Genomic DNA, 17134 nt, shown 5'->3' with positions numbered 1-17134 from the left:
TTAGTGGATGCTAAAGTAGACACTGCTGAAGCCATATCAAAATGGTCTAGGCAGCAAACTGATGATGCCTATGAGAGGCTGAAGAAAAGGAAGAAGAAAGAACAAATGATGAAGATGGAACAACAAATTGAAAACCTCAAGACATTGCTAAAATCAGCAGACAGTCCTACACTTGGGTCAAAACAAGATGAAGGCAAACAGCTGACTGAAGAAGAGGTCAAGGAAAAGGAAGCAGAGTTCTTCAAAGACACCATCATGAAAATGGGTCTGAAAGAAGATAACTCATCAAAGCTTCAAAGCCTTGTTGTGAAGTTATTAAACAGCCCTGCATCCTCAAACACTGCAACAAACATGATAGACAATGAAAAACAAGAGCTTACTGGACAAGAAACTGCAGAAGACATAGCTGCAGCAAACAAAGTCATAGAAGAAGCTTTCAAAAGAATGTCTGAGAGTTTGCATGTGTTTTCAAGGCCATTATCCCTCAACTCATCAGATAATAAATCTCTCCTAAGAAACCCATTGGATTCAAAAATACTAAAGTGGATGTCTGATCAAAAGACCCACGTATTGACTTTGTTCAGATCCAATGGTGAGGTGAAGCACATATCAAGGAAAGAAGCACTAGGCCTTAGTGTTCAAGATTTGCAGGATCTCCTTGAGCTTTCACTGTGCAGGGATGTAGATAACCAGAGTGCCAAAGAATTTGAAGCTGAATTCAAAGAACAAGCTAAGGCACTCTTGATGAGTAATAAAGGTCCTGAATAAGGAAGGGTTTTCGCATTATCTGTTCCAGGGGGAGATTGTTGGGATTGAACCCTAACAAAGGAACAGATAATGTAAAGCCAAAACTGGATCCCATCAGTGGACACTTAATAAGCAGCAGTTTACTCTAATCTCTCCCCTTGACAGTGGTTATCTAACAGCTGATGGATGTTAAGTGCTGCTTAACTACAACAACTGATAAACCAAACTCTGATGATTATCTAACAAACTGCTGAAGACAAACTTTGTTGCTCCATCTACTGCTGTGTCCTAAGTACTGCTGAAGACTCATGCACTGCCCTCTCAAAGACTGATCACCTTTGAAGAAAGCACTGAAGACTCAACATCTGTGCTAAGGCTACAACAGTGGAACGTGAAGGAATAGTTTAATTATGTTTTGTACTTTAGTGATTATCAGATGATACATAACAGTAGTTTGTATAGAACAGTATTTATAGTTTGTATAGAACAGTATTTATAGTTTGTTAGGTCGTTAGATGTCACTATCATGGTGACGTCAGCTGAAGCATATCAGTGGTTTGGTTCGCCTATAAGTATGACAGTACTCTGTACTGTTACACTTGATCGTTTTGAGTGAGTTTTTCTCCTCAATTCATCCTTTCATCTTGTGCAACCAACTCTGGTGTATCAGGCTGAGGGGGAGTTTAGATTGTAAGCTTGCTGTAATCATTTGCTTTCTATTGTAAATCTTTTGGCTCAATAATGAAAAGCAATTGTTTATCAATCTACACTTTCCTTTGTTTGTGTTTACAAAGTTTGCTGCTCATTTCCGCTGCACTTATTCGTTTTATGCAAACAAACACAATCACAGACAGCCTCAGATCCTAACAACTATCATGCAAGTCTTTCTTTGTTTGTCACGCTTTCCGGTTTCCTTTTTCAAAAATATTTTGCTTGTCGAGTTTTTATCAAGTCTGAAGCTTTCTAAAACACAACCAACCGGTTTATTTACTAAAATATATATAGAAAACGGATATTTTTAAATGAATTTTCTGATTTTTTTAGAGGACAAACAAAGTTAACAAAGTTAACCCCCTCCCCACACTTGAACTTCGCATTGTCCCCAATGCGAAACCAAAATATAGAGAAAAAGGATAATAGTACTCCCCTCAAGATGTTATCTGATGAAACGAGACTTCCAAAGCTGTGTCTGTCATATGCTCCGATCCAAGATATGTTGGATCTGCAAGTATGTCACATGTACACCAAAACAGAACAGTAACAGAATAACATAAAAACCATAATGTACATAAATAAACTACCAATCCAAACAAAGACATAACATAAAGTAAAGTGTTTTGAAAATAAAATACAATCCGAGGGTGTTTGAAATACTAAGCAAAAAGAACACCTGAAATAACAAGTACTGAAATAGTAATAAAAACCACCAACGAAATACACCACCATCTCCTACTCGTCATCACCATTATCGTCTCTCGTGAAGGATGGGCCCGCATCACCATAACCAGGTGGGTTCCACGGTGGGAACTCTGGAGGGTGCTGAAAGTAGTCGGGATATGCATGATGCATCTCCCCAAATAAGTATGAAAATCCGGCACTCACCCCCTGGTATAAGCTCTCCTGGCTATGCCTAAGCTGATCCTGAGTGGCCCTGAGCTGATCCTGACTAGCCCTGATCTGGTCCTGGCTAGTCCTAATCTGGTCGATATAAGTCCCATGCTGCTCCTGCGTAACACGCATCTGCTGGAACTGCTGGTAAAACTCTGTCCACTCCTGATGCTGGTGGTAATCATGGTGTTGCGGCTCATGTGGTGGTGTGTGTGGCTGGTGTGGTGGTGTGTGCGGCTCATGCTGCTGAACTTCATGTTGCTCCTCCATTTCCTCATCCTCATCGTCTGGTGGAAGTGGGGGTGACGGGTCCCAGACCTCGTTATTCAGACCCCTCAACCTATCCCCGTGATCAGTCTCAACAATTACCCCCATCGCCTTTAATGACCGAATATCAACATAAACACCATCGGTCACATGAGTGAGACTCTCAAGCACCTCAACAGTCATCAAGTGTAAGTTGTAAGCAATCTCGGTCACATATTGACCGCCATGAATCTGACTGTTGGGCGTTCTACCTGAGCACTTTACAAAGTATTCAGCCATCCTTGCGGCTAGGTTGATGTGTACTCCCTCAACCAGCGCGTATAGAAAAATTAAATCCGGTGTAGGACAGTTCCCCAAACTGTCCATGCGGCTGCAAATAGTGTGGCTAAACACATGATGCATCTCTCGAACCAATGGGTCTCTCAACCGTGAAGCCTTAGACATTCTCAGGTCATAAGGGTCACCAATAGCATTTGCAGCCCAGAATGCAGCCCGTGCTTCATCAGACGGAAAGTTAAACTGCTCAGTGAAAAACTCAGAATCCATATCTGCAGTTGTGTAGATACCCAGCCTCCTACCTAATCGACCTACCGACCAACTGTGCCAGCGTCCGCCCAACCTAAAAGTTACCCGCTCCTTGTAGCGGAATTTTGGCCTTCTAGCAGCAATTGGTTTTTCATAGGCATATGTGGAGAAAAACTCTATTGTTAGCTCAAGATAGATGGGTCGGTCGATAGCTACTAAGCGTGCCAGCGGGATACTGATCATGTTTTCAAGTCTATCAAACTGATTGAGATCCCTCATAACGTCCCAATCCAACCTCCTGGGGACGCCAAACTGCCCTCGCCTTCTCCATAAGGCGTCCCGTCTTGGGATACAAAGGGCTTCCCGTTCATCATTGGGGTTAAACTGAAGGAAGGGATGATCCATCTGCATGAGGGATATAGTTAGAAATCATGGAACAGGAAAAATTTCATTCAAAAACAGAAGAACGCACAATTATGAAGGTTCTGTCAAACTGATCTGGGCGATTGGCACGGGCGAGCGACCTGTCGCACGGCCGTGCGTCACCGAAATCGAGCAGATGTGGCCGGCAAATGTCGTAACCGCACGGCGTGCGACCAACGGCACCACCGTGCGATACCGAGCCAACATCAGAATCAGTGAACAGCCGGCAAGGCACGACCGTTCCACCAAGGAACGACCGTGCAACTCCGATTCTGCAGTTTTTCGAACCCCTGATCTAATAAAAGCCTGATTTTTGCAAATTTCAACAAGTTTTGGGCCAACAGGGGTCGGAATCTCAACCGGGTGTTCACGATATACATGATTCTTGCAAGGGCTAGGGTTTCGATTTGTTTATGAAGAGAACCCTAGAGAATCCTTGAAGAATCGGATGAATCTAACCTAGAAAGCGAAGAAACTGAAAATCTACAAGAAGGAACATACCGTGCGAAGAGATGGGTGAAACCGTGCGAAGAAACCGTGCGATTTAAGGAAAAAACGCTCTGTAATGGTCGGCAGCAGTTAGGGTTCGCGAATTGTGAATGGGTGCTGCAGATGAGGGTATTTATATTGGACAAATGACCAAACTGCCCTTAGCCATTCGCACGGTCGTGCGACGGAGCGCACGGTCGTGCATTGCCGACATTTGGCTGACCCTTCGCGCTGTTCTCGGAGATGCACCGGGGGTGCGACTCACCGTTCCGGCCAGCCCGCAAATGCACAGGCGTGCGAGAGGCGGCACGGTCGTGCCATATCTGCATATCAGATTTTTCTGCAGAAAACAGTTTCAGCACCCTTTTCGGCCATTTTTCGCCATTTTTACCATCCGCAAACTGTTCTAACATTATTCCCACGTAGACCCTTCACTCGGCATGCATAAAAACTGTACAAACTAACGGAAACTACCAAACACTCCTAAATTACGCTAAAACTAGACAAACACAAAAAGGACGGTTTTACCCCTAAAGCGCTTTTGACGCTCTTGCTGCTTTTTTGATCCGCGAGTCAGCAGCGTAGACTCTCTCCTCCCCACACTTATGATGTGTGCGGGGTTTGGAGCTCAATGACCTCCACCGCCGACTCTATCGGCCCGGCAACGTACAACTTCAAGCGATGCCCATTTACCTTGAAAATAACGTCGTCCGCGTTCTCTATTGCAACAGTCCCATACGGAAATACCTCTTTAACTGTGTATGGGCCTGTCCAACGTGAATGAAGCTTCCCGTGAAATAAGCGCAACCGCGAGTTGTAAAGAAGAACAAGATCGCCCGCGTGGAATTCTTTGTGGTCCTTCAAGCGTTTATCGTGCAATCTCTTCGTGCGCTCCTTGTACAACATGGAGCTTTCATAAACGCGTTGTCGCAACTCTTCCAATTCATGAATCTGGAGAAACCGGGCTTCACCTCCGGTTTTCAAGTCTAGATTTTCGGTTTTTAGAGCCCGCATCGCTTTAGGCTCCAACTCAACCGGCAAATGGCATGCTTTTCCGTAAACAAGCCTAAAGGGAGTAGTCCCAATAGGCGTCTTGTAAGCCGTACGGAAATCCCACAAAGCTTCATCAAGCTTATCCGACCAGTCCTTGCGGTATGCACCTACTGACCGCTCAAGGATTCTCTTCAGCCCCCGGTTCGTGACTTCCACCTGCCCGCTTGTCTGTAGATGATAGGGCGTGGATAAACGGTGATGCACACCGTAACGGGACAAAGCTCTCTCGAGCTGAGTATTGCAAAAATGCGTCCCTCTGTCACTGATAAGCGCTTTCGGAGCGCCAAACCGGGCAAATAAGATTTTCAAAAATCTCACGACCACCCTGGCATCATTGGTGGGTAAGGCCTGTGCCCCCGCCCACTTGGATATATAGTCAACTGCGACCAGGATGTACTTATTACCTCATGAGGGGGGAAATGGTCCTATGAAGTCTATCCCCCAGATATCAAAGACTTCACAAACCTGAATCCAGTTCTGAGGCATTTCATCACGTGTCGATATATTTGTCGCCCTCTGGCAGGCATCGCACGCTCTAACCCAACTCTGCGCATCACGAAATATAGTCGGCCAATAAAACCCGGAATCCAACACCTTCTTGGCGGTAAAGTTGGCTCCATGGTGGCCTCCGGTAGGTCCCTCGTGACAATGGCGCAGAATATCGGTCGCCTCCTTCCCTGAAACACACCTCCTAATCACTTGATCAGCACCAACCCGAAACAAGTAAGGGTCATCCCAAATGTAGTGCTTGACATCCGAAAAGAATTTCCTCTTTTGCTGGTGAGTCAACCCTTTAATCAGAATCCCGCAAGCAAGGTAGTTCGCAAGGTCAGCGAACCATGGCGACTCATCGCATATCTCAACACTCATCAAAGACTCGTGTGGGAAGTTGTCATTTATGGAATCCCAACGCGCGTCCACGATGTCTCCATGCTCTAACCGAGATAGATGGTCAGCCGCTACATTCAACGCACCCTTTTTATCTTGAATTTCAATATCGAACTCCTGCAGCAACAAGATCCACCTGATCAGACGCGGTTTAGCGTCCTGTTTGCTAAAGAGATATTTGATGGCAGCGTGATCAGTATACACAACGGTTTTCGAAAGCACCAAGTACGATCTAAATTTGTCAAATGCGAAAACGACCGCCAAGAGCTCTTTTTCTGTCGTGGTAAAATGCTCCTGAGCATCGTGAAGAGTTTTGCTCGCATAATAGATCGGGTGAAAGTGCTTTTCTCTCTTTTGGCCAAGAACGACCCCTATAGCGTAATCACTCGCGTCGCTCATAATTTCAAACGGCAGACTCCAGTCTGGTGCATCTAAAATAGGGGCCTCAATCAACTTTTGCTTGAGAAGGTCAAAGGCTCTCAAGCAATCATCTCCAAATATGAACGGAGCGTCTTTCTCCAACAAACGGGTCATGGGCCTAGCGATCTTTGAAAAATCCTTGATGAATCGCCTATCGAACCCTGCATGACCAAGAAAGCTCCGTATCGCTCGCACAGAGGTGGGAGCTGGAAGTCGTGAAATGATATCCACTTTGGCTGGATCGCCCCCCATACCAGCATGCGAAATCTTGTGTCCCAAAACTATGCCCTCCTTGTTAGGATCTTGGGGCCATTATGATTGTGTTTGTTTGCATAAAACGAATAAGTGCAGCGGAAATGAGTAGCAAACTTTGTAAACATAATCAAAGGAAAGTATAGATTGATAGACAATTGCTATTTCATTGAGTCAAAAGATTTACAATAGAAAGCAAATGATTACAGCAAGCTTACAATCTAAACTCCCCCTCAGCCTGATACACCAGAGTTGGTTGCATAAGATGAAAGGATTGAATTGAGGAGAAAAACTCACTCAAAATGATCAAGTATAACAGTACAGAATACTGTCATATTTATAGGCAAACCAAACTACTGATATACCTCAGCTGACGTCACCATGATAGTGACATCTAACGGCCTAACAAACTACAAATACTGTTCTACACAAACTACTGACATGCAACATCTGATAATCAGTAAAATGCAAAGCTAAGGAAAACTACTGCTTCACGTTCCACTATTGTAGCCTGAGCACAGATGTTGAATCTTCAGTGCATTCTTCAAAGGTGATCAGTCTTTGAGAGAGCAGTGCTTGAGTCTTCAGCAGTACTTAGGAAACAGCAGTAGATAGAGCATCAGTGTTTGTCTTCAGCAGTCGTTGGATAATCATCAGAGTTTGGTTTATCAGTTGTTGTAGTTTAGCAGCATTTAAGATCCATCAGTTGTTAGATAACCACTGTCAAGGGGAGAGCATATATAACACCCTTGTCATTATTTAATGGTTTTTGTAAAGTATACGACAAACAACATGTAATTATGACTACATATACTTTGTAAAAATACGGGTTTGTTTAAACTTTACAATTTTTAAATAATACAACATAACATAATTGAGTACGTCGTTTAAACATTTCAAAAGTTGTTTAGCAAACAGTTTACATCATACACATTGTTTAAACCGAGTTGATTTATGCGGAAGCTTCAAGAGTATGTGTTCGGTCCTTCAAAAGTTGCTTGATCGTCACCCATAATCCTTGAGTACCTAAGACTGCAATGTTTACATAAACATTTATATTAGAATGCTTAGAAATGATACTTGATCGAAACTACGATCGAAATGAATTTGAAAATTTACAATTATATAAAATTTATAAACATTCAGGCCCTACCGTAACTTACGGTTTCACCGTAAGTTACGGTGGTCAATTTCCAATAATGGTCCACCGTAAACCAGTAGACTCACACCGTAAGCTCCTGACCTGTACCGTAACTTACGGTACTACCGTAACTTACGGTAGTCCCTGTAAATCCATCTTTTGGTTGCTTTGTTCATTATACTCAAGCCTAAATCTCGGATTTCGCTCTTTCTAACATACCAATACATTAGTTTCTCGAAATTCTAATATGTTACATATGAACCAATATCAAAGATCAATCAATCATATTCAAAATATCATGCATATCACGTTATATCAATTTACTAATGTGCAAGGTTCAAATTACGGGTTTCTTATGAATTCTTAACCCGTTTTACCTATCTACTCCTTTTGACCCGTGAAGGGAAGTTAAACACTTTTAACTATACATCAATATATATAAGCGTATCTGGCTCGGGTCAACATATTGACCCGTTTTAAGACCTTGTCTCTATAATATGCTAATTCATAGCCTCGCTAATTCATAAACCAATTACCCTGCGAGCATGAGACTCGACATACACTTATTAGTCGTTAATTGTCAAATGGTATAAATATTACCATTTGACCCGTTTGGTCTAGACTACCAAATATTTTGTGCTTAATATTAAATGGTGTTGTTTTAAACTTCAACTCTTTTTCGTCTACACATGACTACTTCGTCGTTTAACTCTTTTAATTCGTTTAGGCTTACCTTAATAAGTAGCCATTCAAAAACTCATTTTATATATATGTCATCTCGTGACCAATTACCATTTCGCCCATTTTACCATTAAACATGGTTTATCATTATTTTATATGTCCCGACCCGTTTCATTTCGTGTCGGAACCATATTTCAAATATAGCTTTTGTCGTATTTACAACCTATGAATAAACACATAACTTACAAAAGAGGGCGTAAGCTTTACTTACCTCGCATCCAAATTACGCTTTCCTTTTCGTACTTGCTCTGTTTGACCCGCTTCATTCCAAGCCTCCATCTAGCTTGTCAAGATTCAAACTATCATCATAATTCACAAGGTGGTTAGATTAGTCATTATAACCACGACTATTCCACATTACGTGTTTTCTATGTCAAACTACTATACGACTCCGTCCATGGTTAGTTTAACTCTTCAAAAGTTAACTACTCTTAATTATATGATATGTGCATATAAGCTAAATCGACTTCATAATCAAAATTTGTATTACCCCACATCACACATAATTAGTCGAACTAGGAAATTACGCGTTTGATTCATAATTTCAACATATGAACATTGTGTGCATAATTTATAATATCAACAATCAAGTTTCGTATCACTGAAAATAGGCTGTTTTTGGTGACCTGTTTAACCTGTTTACAAGTCTTCAAAAATTATGATTTTTTTATGTGGCGTACCTCTCGGAGGGGTAGCCCTTGTGTTAAAATTTCAAGATCTAACACTTTACCAAAAATTCGTAAAAATTCATCTACTAAGCTGCAATCAGATTCGTCACTTCTGACTGCAGCTTACGGAAAAATTCATTAAAAATTCCTCGTTTATCCGATTGACGAAATTCCAATTGGAGATTCTTCTAATAACTTAATACTTTCTACAGTAAGAATTTGAGATCATAACTCATTTCCTAAATTGAGTTATGACATTCGTAATGGGCTGCAAATTCTGCCAGAAAACGCAGCTTGAACCTTTGATACGAAAAAATTCATAAAACGCTCAATTTTAGTCGAAAAAATACGATTCCAGTGGGGTTTTAAAGATATTTCCCGGAATTACATATTAGGCTCAAGAAACAAACGTTTTTGTCAGGTTTTGTCCACGTTACAGCCAATACAATTCGGCTGTAAATTCTGATCAGAAGCTGTTTGAATTCAGTTTTCAATCGAAACATGTTTATGATATTATAGCACTATTTTTAGCCATCAAAAACCCTAAAAACATCACATTACACGAATTCAGCATCATCACACTTATCACCTTCAATGGTGATCAAGAATTCACAAGATTTAGACCTAATTTCATCATATGCTTTGTCTAGGGTTTACTCCTAGACACTACAATGTTCCTATTTCATCATATAACGAACATGCATCAACAAATTTCGAATATCCTAAATTCATGAGAATTTCAAGTAGAGAATTAACATCAAATTTTACATACCTTACAACCCCCTTGCAATGGGGATCAGTAATCTATGCTCGATTTTCGTTTTGGACCAGATTTGCACCTCCAATTTGAGAGTTTTAGTAAGGATTTTAGGGTTTGAAGAAACCCATCGCCTCCTGCTTCTTTGTACGACCAGACATCCCCAAATGGGGTGTTTGGTTTTTGTTTTAATTAAATTAGCAACATAAGTTTCGATTTTAACATCTTTGGCCCCTTCATTTTCCTTAGTTCATAATTTAAGTGTTTTAACCCACTCATAAGTCACTATCTAACTAGGTTAGAATTATTCCTAGTTAGCTTAGTAGGTTCGGGAAGTCGTAACCCGTTTTACTTTAAGTCCCGTTAAATCGGGCCTTTTATAAACTTAATTACTTAAAACTTTGATTCGTTTTTATTTAATATTAGGATTTCTTATTTAAATCCAGATATTCACCGGGTTATTTATACTAATAACGGTACGTTACCCGTCTTTTAGTATTAACAGAGTTTAATTACTAAGCCCGTTTTCGGGTGTTACAAGTCTACCCCCCTTAAAGAGGTTTCGTCCTCGAAACCTTGCTTACATAGTTCATTGAGTTTTAAACTCAATGCGTTTGACCTGAGTAATCTCTTAAGCATTATTCATATTTTAACCAATTGTTAGTATTACCAGAAAAATTTTGGTAATATCTTTTTGGTTACAGAACCTCTACGTACCTCATACGACATAATGTAATTTGAAATAACGTAATTCCGTTATTTCTACTAGTTTAGTTAACTTAGCGATTTCCATCGCTTTTATATATTATCGAACTCTTGGTGAATCCGTTACCATGACCCGTTTAAAGGTCTTTAGTGAAATATTTCACTTTTAGCAATAATTTCTTTTGTTTTCAGATTTATTTATTCGGTTCAGTTATACCGAATCCACCGCTTACAAGCAAACCAATTTTTTTATTGATTTGAATTACTGGCCTTAACCGGTCTTACTAACTAGACTTATTAGTCCCATTACTTCTCACCGCTCGCTTGGTTATAACGTGATTTTACTTCACATTACATTTCCTAACCGTGATCGTGTCACATCGTGTTTAGTTGTATCAACCTTTCATTTTCGAAAATATCACTTTTCGAATATATCGTCTTGCGCCTATCAGTGTCAAGACTTGTATCTTTCATGCTTACTATTTAAATTCCTATCAGAATTTATGTTTGAAAAACGCTATTTCTTACTAAAACCGAAGTTTTAGTTTTAGGATCTTCTCTTTAACTTTTGTCAATTATCCATACCAGGATATTGACAGTCCATAATTTATTCTTTTACAGTCTTAGTTTTATGCGGGGATTCTCAACCGATTCCCTCGCTTTATCTAATTAACCCGTAGGTTTTTATCACTTAGCCTTATGGGCTATTTTGATTAGACTTTCACCTCTTTAGGGCGAAGTCCTTATAACTTCTTTCTAATCATGACCCGTGGGTCGTTTTAGTCCCGTGGATCTTTCATTTGTTTATAACCCTAAAGGTTATGTTGATCCCGTAGATCACTCCTTACTCATGTCATTCTTAAAACACATGTTTGGTGTCAAGGCACCTTGTTTTTGTTCGAAGAATTATTTGGTTTCAAGCTTAGGTCCCGTTAACCTTAATTGTAGTTTCATGGCTATAATTGTTTTCTTTCGGACGATTTTCCGATTTTATGACTTCTCACGTCATTTATGCGTCAGTTCTTCTTATGCTTACTGTTATTTGATTTGCATATATTCTTATTTGGTTATATCCCATTACCGGGCTCATTATTCTCTTGCATTTAACGCTACCTTTCTCTGGCTAGCGCTCACTTGTACCATTCGGCGTTATATTGTATTCAACCTGTTTGACTTATTAATGTGAAATCCATCACTTATAAACAATCAACTTTATTCTTTATTCAACCCATTCGACTTCGAATAGTTGAACATATTTACTCACAATTTCTATATACGAGATTTTATAGTCATAACTCGTAATCCGAGTCTTTTGACTTTAAATTCGTGTTCCCGTTTCTCGGTTTACGCATGTGTTTAAATCCTTACCCATCAACCGGGTACTTTACCGAAGTCATTATTAGTGCAAGCATTCCGGTATACATTAAGATTTCGTTTTAATTTGTTTGGTTGTCTTAGCGAAATCCATCGCTTTTATTCAACCAAACCTTTATTCTTTATTTGACCATCCTTGACAGTCTTATAAACTATGAATGATGATTATCATCATCATTATTTCTTTACTACGACCAAAGTCAACGACTTTGATCGTTTTTCTCATGTGGGCAATACCTTTGTTTCTATGACCCCGCGGGTCATTTATACTTTGGTTTTACAATGCCCTTTTTGTCTACCATGGTTGTTTCGTCCAAAATGACTTATGTCACGAAGTTCCTTGGGTCTTTTGTTTCTATGTGCGCCATACATCGTTTTTATGGTTCCCGCGAAAACCATTTATACGAGTATGCCCATAAGATTTCTTGACCCTAAGGATCCTTTAAATTTTCATTCATCTTGACCTTACTACATCGGACATAACTGCGCTCATTATAAGAAGCTCATGCTATCATGTGTTCACTACTTACTTGGCCAGAGTAAGCGATCAACACATTGTATGCGTGACCTTATTATAATTACCACATCACGTCCCATGTAAGTAACTCCTCAAATTATCTCCATATTTATGATTTCATTTGGTAAAACTTTATTTAATTGTTAGTTAACAATTATTAGTTTTAGTCGTTTATCCCTGAACATTTAAAATGTCCCTTTTTATAAACATTTATTCACATTTGTTGATGTGATCATTACTTTTCTCAATAGGATTTATATTGAGAATACTTACTTGGATGATCACTCTCGTCCAAGTTTCTATATAAACTGAATTATGTTATTGTCTTGTTATTCACAATTTGTGAATAATACTTATTCTCTACTGAATTTCTCTTGGAAACGTCATCCTGGATAGGTACCTATCCAGGTTTTCCAAGTTTCATATTCTATATGCAACTGTCATTCACTATGTATTTGTTGCATATTACTGTTTGTACTATAAGTTTAAAATGTGCACCTGGTAATGCTTGCCCCAACGGGCATTCCTTGCAATTACTTATTTGCGATCGTTACGCGATTTAGGTCCTTGATGAGTATGCTCTTCTTGTCACATCTCGGACCGTTCCATCATCATATCCGCAATTTGTTAAACTCTCGCTATCTTCATATGCGAGTGTCCTTCAATTAAAACATTTACAAGAATTAGTAATATCAACTTCAATAATCGCCCGTATTATAATACAAGGCTTTTCTACTATACGCGTCAACGCGCGCAATTTTGTCAACTATATTTATCATTTAATTGAGGTAACGTGTATCACACGATAACCCTATGTGTTGTTCACAACATTTCAACACATAACAAACCATTAATATACATGTACTTACCGGATTTGCGATCAAGCCTCGAACCGAACACAATTTACTCTTTAACCATGAGCTCTGATTACCAATTTATAACACCCTTGTCATTATTTAATGGTTTTTGTAAAGTATACGACAAACAACATGTAATTATGACTACATATACTTTGTAAAAATACGGGTTTGTTTAAACTTTACAATTTAAAAATAATACAATATAACATAATTGAGTACGTCGTTTAAACATTTCAAAAGTTGTTTAGCAAACAGTTTACATCATAAACATTGTTTAAACCGAGTTGATTTATGCGGAAGCTTCAAGAGTATGTGTTCGGTCCTTCAAAAGTTGCTTGATCATCACCCATAATCCTTGAGTACCTAAGACTGCAATGTTTACATAAACATTTATATTAGAATGCTTAGAAATGATACTTGATCGAAACTACGATCGAAATGAATTTGAAAATTTACAATTATATAAAATTTATAAACATTCAGGCCCTACCGTAACTTACGGTTTCACCGTAAGTTACGGTGGTCAATTTCCAATAATGGTCCACCGTAAACCAGTAGACTCACACCGTAAGCTCCTGACCTGTACCGTAACTTACGGTACTACCGTAACTTACGGTAGTCCCTGTAAATCCATCTTTTGGTTGCTTTGTTCATTATACTCAAGCCTAAATCTCGGATTTCTCTCTTTCTAACATACCAATACATTAGTTTCTCGAAATTCTAATATGTTACATATGAACCAATATCAAAGATCAATCAATCATATTCAAAATATCATGCATATCACGTTATATCAATTTACTAATGTGCAAGGTTCAAATTACGGGTTTCTTATGAACTCTTAACCCGTTTTACCTATCTACTCCTTTTGACCCGTGAAGGGAAGTTAAACACTTTTAACTATACATCAATATATATAAGCGTACCTGGCTCGGGTCAACATATTGACCCGTTTTAAGACCTTGTCTCTATAATATGCTAATTCATAGCCTCGCTAATTCATAAACCAATTACCCTGCGAGCATGAGACTCGACATACACTTATTAGTCGTTAATTGTCAAATGGTATAAATATTACCATTTGACCCGTTTGGTCTAGACTACCAAATATTTTGTGCTTAATATTAAATGGTGTTGTTTTAAACTTCAACTCTTTTTCGTCTACACATGACTAATTCGTCGTTTTACTCTTTTTATTCGTTTAGGCTTACCTTAATAAGTAGCCATTCAAAAACTCATTTTATATATATGTCATCTCGTGACCAATTACCATTTCGCCCATTTTACCATTAAACATGGTTTATCATTATTTTATATGTCCCGACCCGTTTCATTTCGTGTCGGAACCATATTTCAAATATAGCTTTTGTCGTATTTACAACCTATGAATAAACACATAACTTACAAAAGAGGGCGTAAGCTTTACTTACCTCGCATCCAAATTACGCTTTCCTTTTCGTACTTCCTCCGTTTGACCCGCTTCATTCCAAGCCTCCATCTAGCTTGTCAAGAGTCAAACTATCATCATAATTCACAAGGTGGTTAGATTAGTCATTATAACCACGACTATTCCACCTTACGTGTTTTCTATGTCAAACTACTATTCGACTCCGTCCATGGTTAGTTTAACTCTTCAAAAGTTAACTACCCTTAATTATATGATATGTGCATATAAGCTAAATCGACTTCATAATCAAAATTTGTACTACCCCACATCACACATAATTAGTCGAACTAGGAAATTACGCGTTTGATTCATAATTTCAACATATGAACAATGTGGGCATAATTTATAATATCAACAATCAAGTTTCGTATCACTGAAAATAGGCTGTTTTTGGTGACCTGTTTAACCTGTTTACAAGTCTTCAAAAATTATGATTTTTTTATGTGGCGTACCTCTCGGAGGGTTAGCCCTTATGTTAAAATTTCAAGATCTAACTCTTTACCAAAAATTCGTAAAAATTCATCTACTAAGCTGCAATCAGATTCGTCACTTCTGACTGCAGCTTACGGAAAAATTCATTAAAAATTCCTCGTTTATCCGATTGACGAAATTCCAATTGGAGATTTCTTCTAATAACTTAATACTTTCTACAGTAAGAATTTGAGATCATAACTCAATTCCTAAATTGAGTTATGACATTCGTAATGGGCTGCAAATTCTGCCAGAAAACGCAGCTTGAACCTTTGATACAGAAAAATTCATAAAACGCTCAATTTTAGTCGAAAAAATGCGATTCCAGTGGGGTTTTAAAGATATTTCCTGGAATTACATATTAGACTCAAGAAACAAACGTTTTTATCATGTTTTGTCCACGTTACAGCCAATACAATTCAGCTGTAAATTCTGATCAGAAGTTGTTTGAATTCAGTTTTCAATCGAAACATGTTTATGATATTATAGCACTATTTTTAGCCATCAAAAACCCTAAAAACATCACATTACACGAATTTAGCATCATCACACTTATCACCTTCAATGGTGATCATGAATTCACAAGATTTAGACCTAATTTCATCATATGCTTGTCTAGGGTTTACTCCTAGACACTACAATGTTCCTATTTCATCATATAACGAACATGCATCAACAAATTTCGAATATCCTAAATTCATGAGAATTTCAAGTAGAGAATTAACATCAAATTTTACATACCTTACAACCCCCTTGCAATGGGGATCAGTAATCTATGCTCGATTTTCGTTTTGGACCAGATTTGCACCTCCAATTTGAGAGTTTTAGTAAGGATTTTAGGGTTTGAAGAAACCCATCGCCTCCTGCTTCTTTGTACGACCAGACATCCCCAAATGGGGTGTTTGGTTTTTGTTTTAATTAAATTAGCAACATAAGTTTCGATTTTAACATCTTTGGCCCCTTCATTTTCCTTAGTTCATAATTTAAGTGTTTTAACCCACTCATAACTCACTATCTAACTAGGTTAGAATTATTCCTAGTTAGCTTAGTAGGTTCGGGAAGTCGTAACCCGTTTTACTTTAAGTCCCGTTAAATCGGGCCTTTTATAAACTTAATTACTTAAAACTTTGATTCATTTTTATTTAATATTAGGATTTCTTATTTAAATCCAAATATTTGCCGGGTTATTTTTATTAATAACGGTACGTTACCCGTCTTTTAGTATTAACAGAGTTTAATTACTAAGCCCGTTTTCGGGGTGTTACAGCATAGGATAAACTGCTGCTTATTGATGGTCCACTGATGAGATCCGGTTTTGGCTTTACATTATCTGTTCCTCTGTTAGGGTTCATTCCCAACAATCTCCCCCTGGAACAGATAATGCCAAAACCCTTCCTTATTCAGGACCTTTATTTCTCATCAAGAATGCCTTAGCTTGTTCTTTGAATACGGCTTCAAATTCCTTTGCACTCTGGTCATCCTCATCCCTGCACAGTGAAAGTTCAAGGAGATCCTGCAAATCTTCAACACTTAGGCCAAGTGCTTCTTTCCTTGATATATACTTCACCTCACCATTGGCTCTGACCAAGGTCAATACGTGGGTCTTTTGATCAGACATCCACTTTAGTATTTTTAAGCCTAATGGGTTTCTTGGGAGAGATTTATTTTCAGATGAGTTGAGGGATGATGGCCTTGAAAACATCTGCAGACTTTCAGACATTCTATTGAAAGCTTCTTCAATGACTTTGTCTGCTGCAGCTATATCTTCTGCAGTTTCTTGT

General features: G+C 38.8%; 2 long non-coding RNA genes across 3 annotated transcripts; both read right to left on the bottom strand.

The window, feature by feature from the left end:
- Positions 1-7418: 7418 nt before the first annotated feature.
- On the bottom strand, positions 7419-10403 carry LOC110895624. The gene is made up of 3 exons (XR_002567270.2): positions 9995-10403; positions 8766-8853; positions 7419-7704 (listed from the first exon to the last, which is right to left on the bottom strand). It is a non-coding gene; the product is annotated as an uncharacterized LOC110895624 (long non-coding RNA).
- A 3217-nt stretch (positions 10404-13620) lies between these two features.
- On the bottom strand, positions 13621-16347 carry LOC110895625. Of its 2 annotated transcripts, none has more exons than XR_002567273.2 (3): positions 16095-16347; positions 14362-14953; positions 13621-13804 (listed from the first exon to the last, which is right to left on the bottom strand). It is a non-coding gene; the product is annotated as an uncharacterized LOC110895625 (long non-coding RNA). The 2 variants fall into 2 exon arrangements; XR_002567272.2 differs by having other exon boundaries at positions 14866-14953.
- Positions 16348-17134: the final 787 nt, after the last annotated feature.

This window comes from Helianthus annuus, chromosome 15 (genome assembly GCF_002127325.2).
Source record: "Helianthus annuus cultivar XRQ/B chromosome 15, HanXRQr2.0-SUNRISE, whole genome shotgun sequence".
In the NCBI taxonomy this organism is placed as follows: Eukaryota; Viridiplantae; Streptophyta; class Magnoliopsida; order Asterales; family Asteraceae; genus Helianthus; species Helianthus annuus.
Note: the sequence above shows the minus strand (reverse complement) of the source record. Positions and strands in the feature narration are given on the sequence as shown.